The sequence below is a fragment of the Nerophis lumbriciformis genome, linkage group LG26 (genome assembly GCF_033978685.3).
Source record: "Nerophis lumbriciformis linkage group LG26, RoL_Nlum_v2.1, whole genome shotgun sequence".
NCBI lineage: Eukaryota > Metazoa > Chordata > Actinopteri > Syngnathiformes > Syngnathidae > Nerophis > Nerophis lumbriciformis.
Window position 1 is genome coordinate 5857415 of NC_084573.2, and position 20613 is coordinate 5878027.

General features: G+C 42.4%; 1 protein-coding gene and 1 pseudogene across 1 annotated transcript in view; both read right to left on the minus strand.

Moving 5' to 3' along the window:
• The window catches only part of LOC133624001 (uncharacterized), a 270822-nt gene that overhangs the window by 79131 nt on the left and 171078 nt on the right, over positions 1–20613 (minus strand). The gene's annotated exons all lie outside the window — the stretch shown is intronic.
• Positions 9573–16529, minus strand: LOC140679825 (uncharacterized; annotated as a pseudogene).

A 20613-nucleotide genomic window follows, 5' to 3' on the forward strand; every position in this document is an offset into this window, starting at 1 on the left:
CAAGTCCAAGGACCGCAAGCAAAGTCGCAGAGAAAATGTGGACTGGATTTTGAGTGATGTGGGCATTTTCTATATGAACAAGTCCAAGGACCGCAAGCAAGGTCACAGAGAAAATGTGGACTGGATTTTGAGTGATGTGGGCATTTTCTATATGAACAAGTCCAAGGACCGCAAGCAAGGTCGCAGAGAAAATGCGGACTGGATTTTGAGTGATGTGGGCATTTTCTATATGAACAAGTCCAAGGACCGCAAGCAAGGTCGCAGAGAAAATGTGGACTGCATTTTGAGTGATGTGGGCATTTTCTACATGAACAAGTCCAAGGACCGCAAGCAAGGTCGCGGAGAAAATAGGGACTGGATTTTGAGTGATGTGGGCATTTTCTATATGAACAAGTCCAAGGACCGCAAGCAAGGTCGCAGAGAAAATGTGGACTGGATTTTGAGTGATGTGGGCATTTTCTACATGAACAAGTCCAAGGACCGCAAGCAAGGTCGCGGAGAAAATGCGGACTGGATTTTGAGTGATGTGGGCATTTTCTACATGAACAAGTCCAAGGACCGCAAGCAAGGTCGCAGGGAAAATGTGGACTGGATTTTGAGTGATGTGGGCATTTTCTATATGAACAAGTCCAAGGACCGCAAGCAAGGTCGCGGAGAAAATGCGGACTGGATTTTGAGTGATGTGGGCATTTTCTATATGAACAAGTGGAATGGATTGGATACTGACGCACTAAAGGGGCTCTCTACCTTATGCTATGAAGTGAGGGGAAACTGAGTGAATAATGACGGGTTATATGATTCTTTATTTAAACTCATATTCGGGCCACTTTATAATGAATATGGGTTGGGTTGGGTTGTACTTGTATAGCGCTTTTCTACCTTCAAGGTACTCAAAGCGCTTTGACACTACTTCCACATTTACCCATTCACACACACATTCACACACTGATGGAGGGAGCTGCCATGCAAGGCGCTAACCAGCACCCATCAGGAGCAAGGGTGAAGTGTCTTGCTCAGGACACAACGGACATGACGAGGTTGGTACTAGGTGGGGATTGAACCAGGGACCCTCGGGTCGCGCACGGCCACTCTTCCACTGCGCCACGCCGTCCCTATGTCGGCATGTATTTGTAAAAAAAAGAAAATAAAAAAAAGAAAATAACATATAACACCAAATTATTTAGGGGGGCTTAAGAATATTTTAGGGGTCTAGAGCCCCCCTAAAATAGGCCTAACAACGCCAATGGTGGGAAGGTATTCACGCCTCCATCTGTGCCAAAAGGTGTTGGCGAGATGCTGCACCTTCCCCCACTGCTGGCGGTAGAGATCCTTGTTGTCGAACGTTCCAGGAGGGGCGGGGAGAGTGCACAACAATAGCGAAGCAGGGGTCAGAAGGAAAGGAGATTCCGGGTCTGAGGAGATCGGTGTGAGTGGTCTGGCGTTAATGATCGCTGTTTTGATTTTATTAGTAGATTGCACAGTGAAGTACATATTCTGTACAATTGACCACTAAATGGTAACACCCCAATAGGTTTTTCAACTTGTTTAAGTCGGGGTCCACTCAAATTAATTCATGATACAGATATACTGTATACTATCATATATACTATCATCATAATACAGTCATCACACAAGATAATCATCAGAGTATATACATTGAATTATTTACATTATTTACATTATTTACATGTGGGCTATGGAGGGGGTCGGGGGTTAGGTTTGGTTGATATCAACACTTCAGTCATCAACAATTGCATCATCAGAGAAATGGACATTGAAACAGTGTAGGTCTGACTTGGTAGGATATGTACAGCAAGTAGACACAGAGAGAGAGATCAGAAAGTATAAAAAAAAGTGTTTACATTTGATTATTTACATTTGAAGAGAGGGTGTTAGTTTAGGGTTGTAGTTGCCTGGAGGTGTTCTTTTAGTGCGGTTTTGAAGGAGGATAGAGATGCCCTTTCTTTTACACCTGTTGGGAGCGCATTCCACATTGATGTGGCATAGAAGGAGAATGAGTTAAGACCTTTGTTAGATCAGAATCTGGGTTTAATGTGGTTTGTGGAGCTCCCCCTGGTGTTGTGGTTATGGCGGTCAAGGAAGTAGTTTGACATGTACTTCGGTATAGCGGATTTTATAGACTAGGCTCAGTGCAAGTTGTTTTACTCTGTCCTCCACCCTGAGCCAGCCCACTTTGGAGAAGTGGGTAGGAGTGAGGTGTGATCTGGGGTGGAGGTCTAGAAGTAATCTGACTAGCTTGTTCTGGGATGTTTGGAGTTTAGATTTGAGGGTTTTGGAGGTGCTAGGGTACCAGGAGGTGCATACGTAATCGAAAAAGGGTTGAACGTAGGTGAAGATGTCATGTTTTAGCTCCCAGCTGAGTCCCAAACTGCGTTGGACGATCTTCCTGAGAGAAGGCTTTTAGCACATTAGAGCAGTTGGATGCCATCTTGTGGAGTCTCAGGTTTGAAGCAGCCAACATCTCCCGTGTCCTTGTCAGCAGGTCGATGGCTTCCGTGGCTGAGGGTAACGACGTGAGCCATTCATCGACGTAGAAGTCGCGTTCCACAAAGTGCTTGGCATCCATTCCATGTTCTGCTGCACGGTGAAGCCCGTAGATGGCTACTGCTGGGGAGGGTGAGTTACCGAATTTATGGACTTTCATGCGGTACTCTACAATCTCTTATTGGGGTCGTTTTCTTTGAACTACAAGAAGCGCAAAAAGTCTCTGTTGTCTTTGCGAACGACAAAGCTGTGGAACATTTGTTCAATGTCTGCTATTACAGCAACACGCCGAGCAAACTGTTGTTTAGATCCGGCCCAGTAAGTAGTACGTCATTCAGGGATATCAATCAATCAATCAATCAATGTTTATTTATATAGCCCTAAATCACAAGTGTCTCAAAGGGCTGCACAAGCCACAACGACATCCTCGGTACAAAGCCCACATAAGGGCAAGGAAAAACTCACCCCAGTGGGACGTCGATGTGAATGACTATGAGAAACCTTGGAGAGGACCGCATATGTGGGTAACCCCCCCCTCTAGGGGAGACCGAAAGCAATGGATGTCGAGTGGGTCTGACATAATATTGTGAGAGTCCAGTCCATAGTGGATCCAACATAATAGTAAGAGTCCAGTCCATAGTGGGGCCAGCAGGACACCATCCCGAGCGGAGACTGGTCAGCAGCGCAGAGATGTTCCCAGCCGATGCACAGGCGAGCGGTCCACCCCGGGTCCCGACTCTGGACAGCCAGCACTTCATCCATGGCCACCGGACCTGTGCCCCCCCCACCCCCTCCACAAGGAAAAGGGTAGCAGAGGAGAAAAGAAAAGAAATAGCAGATCAACTGGTCTAAAAGGGGGGCTATTTAAAGGCTAGAGTATACAAATGAGTTTTAAGATGGGACTTAAATGCTTCTACTGAGGTAGCATCTCTAATTGTTACCGGGAGGGCATTCCATAGTACTGGAGCCCGAATAGAAAACGCTCTATAGCCCGCAGACTTTTTTTGGGCTCTGGGAATCACTAATAAGCCGGAGTTCTTTGAAGGCAGATTTCTTGCCGGGACATATGGTACAATGCAATCGACAAGATAGGACGGAGCTAGACCGTGTAGTATTTTATACGTAAGTAGTAAAACCTTAAAGTCACATCTTAAGTGCACAGGAAGCCAGTGCAGGTGAGCCAGTATAGGCGTAATATGTTCAAACTTTCTTGTTCTTGTCAAAAGTCTAGCAGCCGCATTTTGTACCAATTGTAATCTTTTAATGCTAGACATAGGGAGACCCGAAAATAATACGTTACAGTAGTCGAGACGAGACGTAACGAACGCATGAATAATGATCTCAGCGTCGCTAGTGGATAAAATAGAACGAATTTTAGCGATATTACGGAGATGAAAGAAGGCCGTTTTAGTAACACTCTTAATGTGTGACTCAAAGGAGAGAGTTGGGTCGGAAATAATACCCAGATTCTTTACTGATTCACCTTGTGTAATTGCTTGGTTGTCAAATGTTAAGGTGGTATTATTAAATAAATGTCGGTGTTTAGCAGGACCGATAATCAGCATTTCTGTTTTCTTGGCGTTGAGTTGCAAGAAGTTAGCGGACATCCATTGTTTAATTTCATTAAGACACGCCTCCAGCTGACTACAATCCGGCGTGTTGGTCAGCTTTAGGGGCATGTAGAGTTGGGTGTCATCAGCATAACAATGAAAGCTAACACCGTATTTGCGTATGATGTCGCCTAGCGGCAGCATGTAAATACTAAAGAGTGCAAGGCCAAGAACCGAACCCTGAGGAACTCCGCACGTTACCTTAACATAGTCCGAGGTCACATTATTATGGGAGACGCATTGCATCCTGTCAGTAAGATAAGAGTTAAATCACGGCAAAGCTAAGTCTGACATACCAATACGTGTTTTGATACGCTCTAATAAAATATTATGATCGACGGTATCAAAAGCAGCGCTAAGATCAAGAAGCAGCAACATAGATGACGCATCAGAATCCATCGTTAGCAGTAGATCATTAGTCATTTTTGCGAGGGCTGTCTCCGTAGAGTGATTTGCCCTGAAACCGGATTGAAAAGGTTCACAGAGATTGTTAAACACTAAGTGTTCATTTAGCTGCTGTGCGACAATTTTTTCGAGGATTTTCGAAATAAAGGGAAGGTGGGACACCGGTCGGTAGTTTACCATGAGGTCAGGATCAAGGTTATGCCATGATGTTGAGCACTGGAGTCGAAGAGACCCTGATCTTGTCCGGCTTCTGAGGGTGATAGACACCAAAAATAGGTAAGTACCAGCACTCACCTCCTTCCTCTAGTAGCGGTGCCAACTCAGCATGGTTGCGATCAAAGATGTTCTGCATGAAGGCAAAGAAGTCATCCTTCATCTTTGGCTTTCTTTCAAAGGTGCGATGAAGAGTGGTAAGTCTGCTGAGTACTTGGTCTCTATTGTTTGGGAGTCGTTGACGGGGAGATCTGAATGGAAGCGGTGCCACCCAGCTGTTGGTGTCATCCATTGTCATCTCTCTGTTCATGAAATCCAGGAACATGCGGTCCTCGATGGAAAGTCCTACTTGATCATCATCCTTAGTGCTCTGGAAGATCGTGTTGCCCAGGTTGCTGTCATCGAGAACAGGGATGCTGAATTTAAGGCTGCGAGAAGAAGTTGTATTGTGTACTTTGGAGCTGGACCTTTCCTTGACTTGAAGCTGGTTGGGACATGGAGTGAGGAGAGATGGTCTTTCATTTTCAAGCACACTGGTATGGTAGGAAGTCACAGCTGCCGCTTTGTGGGCTGACCCGAGACACACATCCCCTACGACGACCCAGCCAAGATCCAGTCGTTGGGGGAAGTTGGGCACTATGAGGACCGTTACGCTGCTCTCTGACTTCATGGACCTGAAGGACGTCGCGTCCAAGAAGTATTAGTATCTGGGCTCCAGGGTCCAGACGTGGGATCATGTGAGCGATGGACTTCATTTCATTTTTTATTTTTTATTTCAGGCAATGACATAAAAAAGTACAAAGTTGACAACACATAATAATATAAATGAATATAGTGCAAAAGGTAATGTATAGTATGTAATGCATGATTGTCCAGTTTTGCCTGAAAGGGAGTGGGAAGAAGATAACTTATTTAATCCCACCCCCAGTTCTCCATTTAGTTATTCACATGAGTTTCACTCTTACTTTGTTCAAGGATTATAATACAGATGTTGTGTCATAGTGGCATTACCACAGGTAACAATAATTATTACACTGTAACAAGAATTTGTATCAACAATGTAGGAATAATGAATATACCAACAATGGTAATAGACAACATAGCATTAATGGTAAGGAAACATTGAGCACATGTTAAAGGGGAACATTATCACAATTTCAGAAGGGTTAAAACCATTAAAAATCAGTTCCCAGTGGCTTATTTTATTTTTCGAAGTTTTTTTCAAAATTTTACCCATCACGCAATATCCCGAAAGAAAGCTTCAAAGTGCCTGATTTTAACCACCCGTCCATTTTCCTGTGACATCACACAGTGATGCCAACACAAACAAACATGGCGCATAGAACAGCAAGCTATAGCGACATTAGCTCAGATTCAGACTCGGATTTCAGCGGCTTAAGCGATTCAACAGATTACGCATGTATTGAAACGGATGGTTGTAGTGTGGAGGCAGGTAGCGAAAACGTAATTGAAGAAGAAACTGAAGCTATTGAGCCATATCGGTTTGAACCGTATGCAAGCGAAACCGACGAAAACGACACGACAGCCAGCGACACGGGAGAAAGCGAGGACGAACTCGGCGATCGCCTTCTAACCAACGATTGGTATGTGTTTGTTTGGCATTAAAGGAAACTAACAACTATGAACTAGGTTTACAGCATATGAAATACATTTGGCAACAACATGCACTTTGAGAGTGCAGACAGCCCAGTTTTCATCAATTAATATATTCTGTAGACATACCCTCATCCGCTCTCTTTTCCTGAAAGCTGATCTGTCCAGTTTTGGAGTTGATGTCAGCAGGCCAGGGAAGCTAGGGTCGATATTCTTCTCTTGATCATCTTCGGTGGCATAAGGGACGGTGTGAGCCAAGACATCCAGGGGGTTTAGCTCGCTCGTCTGCGGGAACAAACTGCCGCCATTGCTTGCCGTGCTACCGAGGTCCTTTGTCCCTGAATTGCTCACACACTCCGGCAGATTCAATGGGGGTCTGGCGGCAGATTTCTTTGACTTTATCGTTGGAAATGCATCTGCTTTGAGTGTCGCAGGATATCCACACATTCTTGCCATCTCTGTCGTAGCATAGCTTTCGTCGGTAAAGTGTGCGGAACAAACGACTGACCATTTTGTCGGCTTTCCCCACACCCTCGTATTTTGAACAAATTTCGTCCAATTTCTTGCTGTTCGTGTTGTTACACCCTCCGACAACACACCGACGAAACTGAGAAAATGGCGGATTGCTTCCCGATGTGACGTCACGTTGTGACGTCATCGCTCCGAGAGCGAATAATAGAAAGGCGTTTAATTGGCCAAAATTCACCCATTTAGAGTTCGGAAATCGGTTAAAAAAATATATGGTCTTTTTTCTGTAACATCAAGGTATATATTGACGCTTACATAGGTCTGGTGATAATGTTCCCCTTTAAAGACCCTCATCTCTATATTTGAACCAGACCCCATGTTTGTATAATAGTTTAAATCCATTAATAGTTTGACATTGCTTGTGTTGTAAGTCCAGTTTGTTCCATAGATTTACTCCGCATACAGACACACAAAAACGCTTACGAGTGGTTTGAGCTCTCGGCAATAAGAAATATCCAAAGCCTCTCAAGTTATGAGCCTGCACTCGTCTTATACAAAAAACGTTGTAGATTAGGCGGCAATAATTTGTTAAATGCTTTATATAAGATTATTAATGTATTATATTTAACAAGGTCATCAAATTTGAGCAACTTTGATTGCATGAACAGGTTATGTTCTAAATCAGTGGTCCCCAACCACCGGGCTGTGGCCCGGTACCGGTCCGTGGATCGATTGGTACTGGGCCGCACAAGAAATAAAAAATAAAATATGAAAAAATAAAAACTTTTTTTTATTTATTACCGTATTTTCCGCACTATAAGGCGCACCTAAAAACCACAAATTTTCTCAAAAGCTGACAGTGCGCCTTATAACCCGGTGCGCTTTATATATGGATTAATATTACGATTCATTTTCATAAAGTTTCGATCTCGCAACTTCGGTAAACAGCCGCCATCTTTTTTCCCGGTAGAACAGGAAGCGCTTCTTCTTCTACGCAAGCAACCGCCAAGGTAAGCACCCGCCCCCATAGAACAGGAAGCGCTTCTTCTTCTACTGTAAGCTACCACCCGCCCCCGGAAGAAAAAGAAGCGCGCGGATATTTCGTTTCATTTCCTTTGTGTGTTTACATCTGTAAAGACCAGACTACAAAATGCACGTACGGTGAATATTCGCACCACAGGGAATGAGAAGTCGTCCTTCACTGTGGTTCTAGCTTGCCATGCTAATCGCCAGAAACTTCCTCCCATGGTGATATTCAAAAGGAAGACCTTGCCAAAAGAGACCTTTCCAGCCGGCGTCATCATAAAAGCTAACTCGAAGGGATGGATGGATGAAGAAAAGATGAGCGAGTGGTTAAGGGAAGTTTACGCGAAGAGGCCGGGTGGCTTTTTTCACACAGCTCCGTCCATGTTGATATACGACTCTATGCGCGCCCACATCACAGATGGTGTCAAAAAACAAGTGAAGCACACAAATACAACACTCGCCGTCATTCCGGGTGGATTAACCAAAGAACTCCAACCGCTGGATATTGGTGTCAACAGGGCATTCAAATCACGACTGCGAACGGCGTGGGAACAATGGATGACCGAAGGCGAACACACCTTCACTAAAACAGGCAGACAGCGCCGGACGACATATGCCAACATTTGCCAGTGGATCGTAAATGCCTGGGCAGATATTTCGGTCACAACTGTGGTCCGAGCTTTCCGGAAGGCAGGATTCACAGAACTACTGGACAACAACAGCGACACTGACTCCGATGACTTCGACGAGACGGAACCGGCCATTTTGGATCCCACGCTTGCGCAACTTTTCAATTCGGACACCGAAGACGAAGAATTCGAAGGATTTACGAATGAAGAATAACTTCAGAAGGTGAGCGCTATGTTTATTTTGTGTGTTGTGACATTAACGTTCGAGCAACATTATGTTGCTATTGCTCTACACCATTTTGAATTTTACTATGTTTGTGATTGCACATTTGCGTACATTTTGGGACAGAGTTGTTAGAACGCTGGTTTTCAATATATTATTAAAGTTTGACTGAACTATCTGACTGTTTTTTTGACATTCCCTTTAGCGCAGCGTAGGCGCGGCTTATAATCCGGGGCGGCTTATTGGTGGACAAAGTTATGAAATATGCAATTCATTGAAGGTGCGGCTAATAATCCGGTGCGTCTTATAGTGCGGAAAATACGGTAAATCAACATAAAAAAAAACACAAGATACACTTACAATTAGTGCACCAACCCAAAAAACTTCCCTCCCCCATTTACACTCATTCACACAAAAGGGTTGTTTCTTTCTGTTATAAATATTTCTGGTTCCTACATTATATATCAATATATATCAATAGTCTGCAGGGCACACATGATTGTATTTTTTTACGACAAAAATAAATAAAATAAATAAAAATAAAATAACCCTCCCCCCGGTCCGTGGGACAAATTTTCGAGCGCAGTAACAAAAAGGTTGGGGACCAACCAACGTTGTGAATGATCCGCACTGCTCTTTTCTGTAATATGATGAGAGGATGAATTGTGTTGTGCATCTTCATTTGCTGCTGCCGTTCTCACCAGCACACTTGTGTTTCTTACACTGGTACTTATAGGAGAATCTTTCACCACACACACTGCAACTCAACACTTTCTCTCCTGTGTGTGTTCTCATGTGTACTGTAAGAGTGCTTAGGTGATGAAAGCTTTTGTTGCAGCTTGAACAGGAGTATGGTTTTTCACCACAGTGCGTTCTCATGTGTGCTTTGAAATGGGGCCTTTAAGTAAAATCTTTACCGCAGATTGAACATGAAAAAGGTTTTTCACCAGTGTGTGTTCTCATGTGTACTTTTAAACTTTGACTTACTAAATTTTTTTACCACATTCTGAGCAGGAAAAAGGGTTTTCTCCAGTGTGTATTCTCATGTGTTTTCAAATATTGCCTTCGAGTAAAATCTTTACCGCAGATTGAACATGAAAAAGGTTTTTCTCCAGTGTGTATTCTCATGTGTGCTTTGAAAAGGTCCCTTCGACTGAGATCTTTACCGCAGATTGATCATGAAAAAGGTTTTTCTCCAGTGTGTGTTCTCATGTGTATTTTCAAATAAGCACTTTGTAAAAAACATTTACCACATTCTGAGCAGGAAAAAGGTTTTTCTCCAGTGTGTATTCTCATGTGTGTTTTCAAATATTGCCTTCGAGTAAAATCTTTACCGCAGATTGCACATGAAAAAGGTTTTTCTCCAGTGTGTATTCTCATGTGTGCTTTGAAATGGGGCCTTTGAGTAAAATCTTTACCGCAGATTGAACATGAAAAAGGTTTTTCTCCAGTGTGTGTTCTGATGTGTATTTTCAAATAAGCATTTTGTATAAAACGTTTACCACATTCTGAGCAGGAAAAAGGTTTTTCTCCAGTGTGTATTCTCATGTGTGCTTTGAAATATTGCCTTCGAGTAAGATCTTTACCGCAGATTGAACATGAAAAAGGTTTTTCTCCAGTGTGTGTTCTCATGTGTCTTTTCAGATTACGACGGTCATTAAAAGTTTTGTCGCAGAGAGAACATGTGAAGTGTGTGTTGTCAGTGTGACATGTCTTATCATCTTTAGAGTCTTCATCATCAGTGTCAGGAGAGTGTGACGTTGTGTCCTCACTATCTGATAGTGGAGCTAAGAGCTTGTCTGCTTGTGATCCTCCACAGTGGTCTCCATCAGCTTCTGTTGTCATGTGTTGAGTTGAGCTGCTGCTTGGAGGCTCCGCCTCTCTCTTCTCCTCACTTTCACTTTTGACCTCATCATCTTCACTCTTCACAATCACACTAATCACTGGGAAGTCCTCCAGTCCTTCAAGATGCTCTCCCTCCTGACTGATGCTGTGTTCCTCCTCTTCCTCTTTAATGTGAGGGGTCAGTGGATCTTCCTCTTCGTCCTTAATGTGAGGGCTCAGTAGAACCACCTCTTTAAAATGGGGTGTCAGTGGGTCCTCCTCTTCCTTTTTAAAACGTGGGATAAGTGGGTATTCCTCTTCTTTCTTAATGTGGGAGGGCTTTGGTTCCTCCGTCCACATCCTGAAGCTCCACTTCTGTTGCTCAGGGTGAAGATGTTCTTCACAGACGTCTGCAAGACAAACACACCATCTCTGCTCAGTCACACAACGCATTCAGTACTTTTACATGCACTTAGGAAAAACAAATTATCATATGAACTGTCTTGAAATCTCAGTGACGCACAAACACGCTGCTCTTTACAACATTATTCACAGGAAAATAAAAACAAACCAGGACGACAGGACTTTTTACTATGGATAGACAATATGGTTTAAAATTGATTTTGCGATATATTATTTCATATAGAATTACTAATAGAACCATTTTAAAACAGGCTACACAGGCTCCTAATTTAGTTGCTAAAATATGCAGTAAAATATTACATAATTTCCAGTATTATTTTCTCAAATAAAGTAACCAGATATTAACAGTAAATAAACAAGTACATTAATAATAATAGTTTCGACAAAATAATACAATTAGAAATGACACAATATGTTACTGCATATGTCAGCTGCCAAATTAGGAGCTTTTGTAACCCGCTTTGAAATTCTTCTATTATCAATCATATACCAAATGATATATCGTGACATATATTGTTATTAGGATATAGATTTGAGGTCATATCGCCCATACCAAACATTGGTTCGCCGAGTCATTTTGTTTGGCCCACCAAATATATTTATTTCTTATATTCTTCAGGTGTGTGTGTATGTTTAAAATGTGGTACTACTGTTCTACATCACGTGGAAGTGTCATGTCATGGAGTTGGTGTGCTTTCAACTAAGGGTGTGACGATACGGTCAGCTCACCAAAGGATACTCAATATTGGCTTTAGGAGAACGAGACAATATTTTGGAGGTTAACATGATTCTTACACATATGTGTACTTCATGTGTATATGAATGTACTTTCCCTTGTGTGCTTAGTTTTACTGTAACTTCATTGTGGATAATATCTATAAACAACCTCAATTGTTTTTCATCTTTAATTTGAAGGACTGTTTACTTATCTGACAAATTCAAAGGAAACTGCACTTTTTTTAAATGTCGCCTGTCATTCACAATCCTTATGTAAGACATAAGTTTTAAATTTTTATGAATTCTAATTAGTAAATAAACGTGAGCAAAAATCAGCTAACATTGGAGTCAATGGGAGCTCCTCTATTAGACCCACAAAGTCCTCCAAATAACCATTGTCGGAGGCAGATATTTACATATATCCGTATTTAAGTGTTACTTCTTTGTTTTCATAATCATATTACAAAACAGCTAGTGTTTTTCTTCCAATTGTGGTCTTTTGGTTGTCTGCAAATACTGTGTGCCAACCTTGACTTTGGAAGGTAAGAAAGAGAGATACTCCTTCTTCTTATCTATTCTTATGTCCAGGTGCGGAGGACAATGGGCATGTGTTTGGGCTGGAAAAACAAGACAGCGAGGGTGGGAGGGAGAGAGACTTTATAGAATAGAAGGTTTCCATTTTTTAGATCAGACCATCTTAGCTGCGTGATTGAATGTTCTATGCTGGACTGGTCTCATTTATATTTACAAAGCTTTGCAAATATAATACAAAATACCTATTCTGTCTCTGGTGGTTCTTTTACTCAGCTTTAAGTGTCGTAAAGAGCTTGGGAGCGACAACCATAAACTTGAATTCCCTGGGAGGAACAACTTGTCCAAACGCAACACCATCCAAAAACTGCCAACAATACTCCATTTACATTTTGTGACCTGAATATTAACCAAGTATTAGCGATATTGTTATTATAAGCGCTAACGTTAAGGACCTACTTTTAGCCTTAGCTTTTGACATACTGAGCTGCTTTCTCACCTCTAAGATGGTGAAAGCTAATTCTAGATTATAAATCATGCTTCTCACTTATATGGTGAAGGTTGTGGACACAAACCGAGAACTTGGTCAACTTTGACATCCAACTTAGACCTGGAGATGGCAAGAAAGACACGAAAATACGCTCTTTTGCACCCACTCTTTTTGAACCCTTTGTGAGGATTAATTCTTCATCTAAACGGGAAGATATGAACATCAGTCGGCATCCCAGTGAGAGCAGACATTGTATGCTTAAAATGAGCAAGATATGTAAATATGACATGTTATTAAGAATGTTACTACATTACATATATACTTACAGTGTGTATTTAAAATGTTGATGAAGGTTTTAGGATGTTATTTAGAGCACTTTATAGGCAGAATAGAGCGGCTACCAATGACTCAATTGTTAGCTAACTTTTGCTAAGGTTTATTTTCTATTGAGGATGCATTAACCATCGACCTGCTCAGTGGCCTTGTGGTTAAAGTGTCTGCCCTGAGACTGGAAAGTCGGGAGTTCAAACCAAAGTCATACCAAAGACTATAAAAACGGGACACATTGCCTCCTTGCTTGGCACTCAGCATCAAGGGTTGGGGTTTAAATCACCAAATGATTCCCGAGCGTGGCCTCCGCTGCCTTCACCTACTTGGGGATGGGTCAAATGCAGAGGATCATTTCACCACACCTGGTGTGTGACTACCGTTAGGACCTTAACTTTAACTTTCATAGGGACTGTGAATGATTCCAAAAAGTGCAGTTCTCCTTGAAATTAGAAAATAGAACAACAAGATATCATATGAATTGAAGTGAATTATATTTGTATAGCGCTTTTCTCTAGTGACTCAAAGCGCTTTTGTAACACAGGTGTCAAATACATACCTTTGCAGAGACTATTAGGCTCTTGCTCTGTAATACTCTTTGAGCGCTGCGTGCTCCCCCTAGTCACGTGACCGCCGCAGTCCAATCAGCTTTGGTTACATGCCGGTAGCAGGAAGTGGCCAGTAGACAGGACGTGAGGGGAGACAGATTGTCTTTCTGTCTCCTTGGGTCAAGAATGCTGGGAAGAAATTAGCTTCTTCCTAGCGACGTCTTTGGGTTGGAAACTAATTTGACCAACTTCCCGGTCTATGGCCACGACCTTCGCCGATGCAAGCGTGAGGCATGATTTATAATCTAGAACTAACTTTTACCAACTCAGCGGCGATGCAGCAGCAGCTCAGTAGCTAGTCTACCTCTCTGCGAGCAAGGAGCCGTTTGACTAAAAGTAGTTCCTCGATGTTAGCTCTTACAATTACAATGCTGCTAATACTTGGTTAATATACAGGTCACTACAAGTAAATGGAGTAATGTTGGTGATTTTAAAGGCACAATAGAGGACTACCATTAAATGTGATTTTAGCCGCCTTGTACTCGCAGTTTTTTACTATTTAGCATACATATTGGATGACGAGATTTTTTTTATGAGATTTCGATACAATTTAAGACATTCTAAGGCCTTAAGTTCAAATGATTAGATGTAAGACTTGAAGTCTATGAGCATGAACTGATGAAGTCTACTTGGATGAGAGGCCAAACATCTTCTAAGACAAAGTGAACAGTCCAGTTGTGATGGACTGAATGCCCTGAGAATAAAATGATATGTGCTTACTTGGACTGTGATGAAGCTGTGAGGACTCAGGTGGTTTGTCTTCATTGTCTTTAGTCTTCACAGAGACAACAGTCAGTGGAAACTTGGTGAGATAAGCCTCCTTCTGCCCTAGAAGACACTCTTCCTCCTGAGTAACCCAGAGATTCTCCTCTTCCTCTTTAATGTAGGGGGGCTGTGGATCCTCCTTCTGCTGAAGGGCACGTTCTTCTTGACGAGCGTTTATCTGCTGGACGTCTGCAAGACAACACAAACAAACTTCAGTTCAGATGTGTCAAATATTTTTTTAGTCTCTCAAATACAATATTTTCCAAGTGGACTGAGACACTTGGCGGTGATGTTCTTCTACACATGGAATAATCATCAGTTATTGATTATTATGAATTGTGTATATGATCTTGACTGCACGTATAAAAGTTTAATTGTGCTGCAGCATCGAGTGACGCCAACTCGCTCCTCCCACTACCAACCTACCAGCCAACCTTGACGTGCACCTCCAAAATAGTCCGACCTCACGTCAACGGTGACCAGGACTGCAGAGCTGTGATCAGTTGGCTTTACTTTTACACGCAATATCCTCTCCTCGTTCTTCCTTCTGCGAAAGCAACATTCTTAAAACCAACAGAAAACAAACAGAAGTGCAGCAAAGCACGTGTAACAAGTGCCAGCGAGTGTGGGCGTGCGATAATATGCCGGTTGAACCTCACCCACACCTTAAGAAATGTGCTGGCGTCAGAATATATATACACTATATTGCCAAAAGTATTTGGCCACCCATCAAAATGATGAGAATCAGGTGTCCTAATCACTTATAAAATCAAGCACTTAGACATGGAAACTGTTTCTACAAACATTTTGTGAAAGAATGGGCCGCTCTCAGTGATTTCCAGCGTGGAACTGTCATAGGATGCCACCTGTGCAACACATCCAGTCGTGAAATTGCCTCGCTTCTAGATATTCCTTAGTCAACTTTATTATAAGAAAAGTGAAGAGTTTGGGAACAACAGCAACTCAGCCACCAAGTGGTAGGCCAGGTAAACTGACAGAGAGGGGTCAGCGGATGCTGAAGCGCATAGTGCAAAGACAGTTGCTACAGAGCGCCAAACTTCATGTGACCTTCCAATTAGCCCACGTACAGTACGCAGAGAGCTTTATGGAATAGGTTTCCATGGCCGTGCAGCTGCATCTAAGCCATACATCACCAAGTCCAATGCAAAGTGTCAGATGCAGTGGTGTAAAGCATGTCACCACTGGACTCTATGGCAGTGGACACGCCTTCTCTGGACTGATGAGTCACGCTTTTTCTACCTGGCAATCTGATGGACCAGTGTGGGTTTGGAGGTTGCCAGAGAACGCTACATTTCGGACTGCATTGTGCCGAGTGTGGAATTTGGTGGATGAGGAATTATGGTGTGGGGTTGGTTTTTCGTGAGATCGACAGGCGGATCGGTGCGGCGTCTTCAGTAATGCGGACGCTGTATCGATCCGTTGTGGTGAAGAAGGAGCTGAGCATGAAGGCAAAGCTCTCAATTTACCGGTCGATCTACGTTCCCATTCTCACCTATGGTCATGAGCTTTGGGTCATGACCGAAAGGACAAGATCACGGGTACAAGCGGCCGAAATGAGTTTCCTCCGCCGGGTGGCGGGGCTCTCCCTTAGACATAGGGTGAGAAGCTCTGTCATCCGGGGGGAGCTCAAAGTAAAGCCGCTGCTCCTCCACATCGAGAGGAGCCAGATGAGGTGGTTCGGGCATCTAATCAGGATGCCACCCGAACGCCTCCCTAGGGAGGTGTTTAGGGCACGTCCGACCGGTAGGAGGCCACGGGGAAGACCCAGGACACGTTGGGAAGACTATATATCCCGGCTGGCCTGGGAATGCCTCGGGATCCCCCGGGGGGAGCTGGACGAAGTGGCTGGGGAGAGGGAAGTCTGGGCTTACCTGCTTAGGCTGCTGCCCCCGCGACCCGACCTCGGATAAGTGGAAGAAGATGGATGGATGGATGGTTGGTTTTTCAGGAGTTGGGCTTGGCCCCTTAGTTCCAGTGAAAGGAACTTTGAATGCTCCAGGATACCAAAACATGTTGGACAATTCCATGGGATGGCACTTTAAGTTCATATGTGAGTAAAAGCAGGTGGCCAAATACTTTTGGCAATATAGTGTATATACATTTTTTTTTGAGAATATTTGGGTACCTCATACTTCGATTACAAACAAAATATTGGTGCATGTTCAATTTGTGTACATAATATTAAAGCCATTTTTAATATTTATTTCATTAAATATTCACTTACATGTATAATATATATATATAATCACTTACAATTGTGCAAATAGTGTATTCGTAATAACAGGCATCAGTTGATTTAATTTCCATATGTCCGCCCGAATGCAGCTGAGATAGGCTCCAGCACCGCCCTGCACCCCCAAAAAGGGACAAGCGATAGAAAATGGATGGATGGATAAACATTAATCACTTACAATTGTGCAAATAGTGTATTCGTATTAACAAACATCAGTTGATTTAATTTCCATGATACGTCCGCCCGAATGCAGCTGAGATAGGCTCCAGCACCCCCCCCCTCCCCCACAACCCCAAAAAAGGGACAAGCGGTAGAAAAAAATGGATGGATGGATGTCATCAAGGTAATAGAAGTGCGACACAAAGTAGACTACTGCAATGTATGTGTAATACAATATATTACACTGTCATAATAAAAATAATCTTAATGTTTATCCTGTAAAGCGTCTTTGAGTGCACCGAAAAGCGCTATGGGCGAGGGCGGACCTACGTCACTTCCGCCCTCCAATCCCCTAGCAACGCGGTCGCCATATTGAATTCGTTGAAAACAAACCAGTTCACAGCGAACACAGCATTGACAGAAAAGGCATTTAACGAGGTTTCACGGCATTTTAAACTGTTCTAAATGGCGCATGCCTATGTAAATAGTCTTTCCAGTGAGGCTAGGTTAAGATACAAGTTAAAATGTTCTGTAGTTGTATTAAACGACTGCCCTTACCGCCTTCCAGCAGATGCGTGGACTGATAATCCTACACAATGGCCGCACATGGAATTTGGAAATCTTTATGTCTACCTCACAAGCGCACCAGGTCGGTTGTTAGCTTCGGTTGTTATATAACGAATAAAACACATAAATAACTACATGAACAACTACAAGTAATGTTTGATTACAACAAAGGAGACTTGCAGACAGCATTTTACGACTGTCTTGAAAAGTTGATTAAATGGCAACATGAAAATTATAGGGTTTATTGGTTTTGAAAAACCCAACCGTTAAGTGCAAATTTAAATGAAACGGGTTTTCGAAAATAGCCTTTATACCGTATGTTATTGTTGTGCAACAACAACAACTTCAGCTGTCGAACGCTATTCAGTAAACATTTAACGGGTTCAACATTAGCATGGACGGTATAGCCAAGTTGTGGTTAAGAAGGTGGATTTTTGTTCCTTATATTTACCAGAAACGAAGTGATCCGAACACACGACCCGGGATTTTGGGGGACTCCAGTGAGAACCGTCCTCGTTTTCCCGGTGTAAAGCTGCGAGCCATTTGTCTCGTCTCTGTGGGCTTTTAGCACGCTTTGGCAGAACAAAATAAGACCTTTGTTCTGACCTTGTGACCTTTGGGCATTTTCGAGGCAGAATGACGGGTTTAATCAGCGCAGGTCGACAGGTTAAAGAGTCATGGCGACGGTTTGTTTTAAATGATAAATGATAAATGGGTTGTACTTGTATAGCGCTTTTCTACCTTCAAGGTACTCAAAGCGCTTTGACACTACTTCCACATTTACCCATTCACACACACATTCACACACTGATGGAGGGAGCTGCCATGCAAGGCGCTAACCAGCACCCATCAGGAGCAAGGGTGAAGTGTCTTGCTCAGGACACAACGGACATGACGAGGTTGGTACTAGGTGGGGATTGAACCAGGGACCCTCGGGTCGCGCACGGCCATTCTTCCACTGCGCCACGCCGTCCCAACGCCAGTCAGGTTGCCATGGCTCAAAGAACCCGTATGTAGCTCAGTTGCCCGGATGTCGGCGCTGCCCCATACCAAATAAAATGTATTATTATTATTATTATACCATGTGACTTATTCCAGACTTAAATTACGAGACGTTTGTTCCTTTCTAGTAACAAACATTTAATGATGTTAAGCGTGACTGTAATATACGGCAAAAAAACAGTTAAAGTATTAAATAAGTCAATATAATTCTCATAGAGAACATATAAAAAACGCTCGCATTTGCTACAAAGGCCTGCTAGCGGGCTAACGCTAGCACGTTAGCTTCGAACAACATATTAGGTAAATAAGATAAATAATATAAAATTATATAATGTATATTACCTCATAAGCCGCATGTACAAGAGAGGAGTGGAATATATTCTTCCTATTGTTACACCAGCAACTCTTAAATGGAACTTTCTTTTGTCCTGTGGCTGGGCGAAGGAAGTGTGCACCACTCACTATTGTCCCAGTGAAACACGTGTTTGGCCAACATTTGTTCCGCGGTTGAGAACACCTCGATGACGTCACACAGGAGGAAGAACAAAACAGGATGGCGTCTGACGGAGAATACGTTGTTTTGGTTATTATGGTTTCTTGGTCTTAATTACAACGTCCATGTGCACATTTATGACGTTTAACGGAGTAAACGTCGTTATTAATTGTTTGTATAGCGGATACATTAGTCTGAGTGCACTTTGACGTGCTAGCCTAGCCTGCTGGTTAGCTTAGCTTGTTAGCTGCTAACAAAGAGATGCGGAAGTGATCGACACATCAAAGCAGAGATCCAATGTAAAGTATTATTATTGGTATTATTGTGTGAACATGTCTACATTACAAATGATGTGAGCGTTGGTGAATCAGCGAATAACTCAATCTCAATCAATCAATCTTTATTTATATAGCCCTAAATCACAAGTGTCTCAAAGGGCTGCACAAGCCACAACGACATCCTCGGTACAAAGCCCACATACGGGCAAGGAAAAACTCACCCCAGTGGGACGTCGATGTGAATGACTATGAGAAACCTTGGAGAGGACCGCATATGTGGGTAACCCCCCCCCCCTCTAGGGGAGACCGAAAGCAATGGATGTCGAGTGGGTCTGACATAATATTGTGAGAGTCCAGTCCATAGTGGATCCAACATAATAGTAAGAGTCCAGTCCATAGTGGGGCCAGCAGGACACCATCCCGAGCGGAGACGGGTCAGCAGCGCAGAGACTGCGCTGCTGACATTGAAGAAATATTTGTGATGTTAGAAAGAAAAACAAAACGATAGCAGAATAGGAGGAGTAGTGATGGGTTGATGAGGCGTCATGAAGCGTTTCGACACATTGCAAAACTGTATTGATACTGTGTCACTAAATACTGACATCTGCTGGACATTAAAAATCCCTACAGGCAACCTATGGACCGACTCAACTGACACTGATTTTATGACCTAGTACAGTGGTTCTCAAATGGGGATACGCGTACCCCTGGGGGTACTTGAAGGTATGCCAAGGGGTACGTGAGATTTTTTTTAAATATTCTAAAAATAGCAACAATTCAAAAATCCTTTATAAATATATTTATTGAATAATACTTCAACAAAATATGAATGTAAACTCAGTGAAGCACAAGCTCAGGTTTGTCACTAAAATGTCTGTCAAAAAGAACTGTGAAAAGAAATGCAACAATGCAATATTCAGTGTTGACAGCTAGATTTTTTGTGGACATGTTCCATAAATATTGATGTTAAAGACTTTTTTTTTTGTGAAGAAATGTTTAGAATTAAGTTCATGAATCCAGATGGATCTCTAATACAATCCCCAAAGAGGGCACTTTAAGTTGATGATTACTTCTATGTGTAGAAATCTTTATTTATAATTGAATCACTTGTTTATTTTTCAACAAGTTTTTAGTTAGTTTTATATCTTTTTTTCCAAATAGTTCAAGAAAGACCACTACAAATGAGCAATATTTTGCACTGTTATACAATTTAATAAATCAGAAACTGATGACATAGTGCTGTATTTTACTTCTTTGTCTTTTTTTTTTCAACCAAAAATGCTTTGCTCTGATTAGGGGGTACTTGAATTAAAAAAAAATTCACAGGGGGTATATTGCTGAAAAAAGGTTGAGAACCACTGACCTAGTGTATACAATAATATAAACCAAGTCATTGTATTTCATTTAGGATTATTTCATAACTTCATTTAAATAAAAATATATTTTTTGTCTTTTTTAGATACAGTCAATAAATAATGTGAA